This window comes from Priapulus caudatus, unplaced genomic scaffold (assembly GCF_000485595.1).
Source record: "Priapulus caudatus unplaced genomic scaffold, Priapulus_caudatus-5.0.1 Scaffold2788, whole genome shotgun sequence".
Taxonomy (NCBI): Eukaryota; Metazoa; Priapulida; class Priapulimorpha; order Priapulimorphida; family Priapulidae; genus Priapulus; species Priapulus caudatus.
Window position 1 is genome coordinate 1 of NW_014579849.1, and position 246 is coordinate 246.

Here is a 246-nt window from a genome sequence, read left to right on the forward strand (position 1 = left end):
GGTATAAGTATTATATCCCCTCGTGAAAGTATAAATTATAAATTTAATGTAGAGAGGAGACTCTCCCCCCTCTTTTGGATGGATGTGGGCGATGAAGGCGGTCAGAAAATGTTAGAAACAGAAAAAATAGCAGGCATTCCTGTAAATTACTTATTTTATTAGTGGAACTCGTGCGCACGTACTGTACGCACCGATGGTGATTCTATAGTCCCTCAGTTACAGCATGCAGCACGGCTAACAAATGAA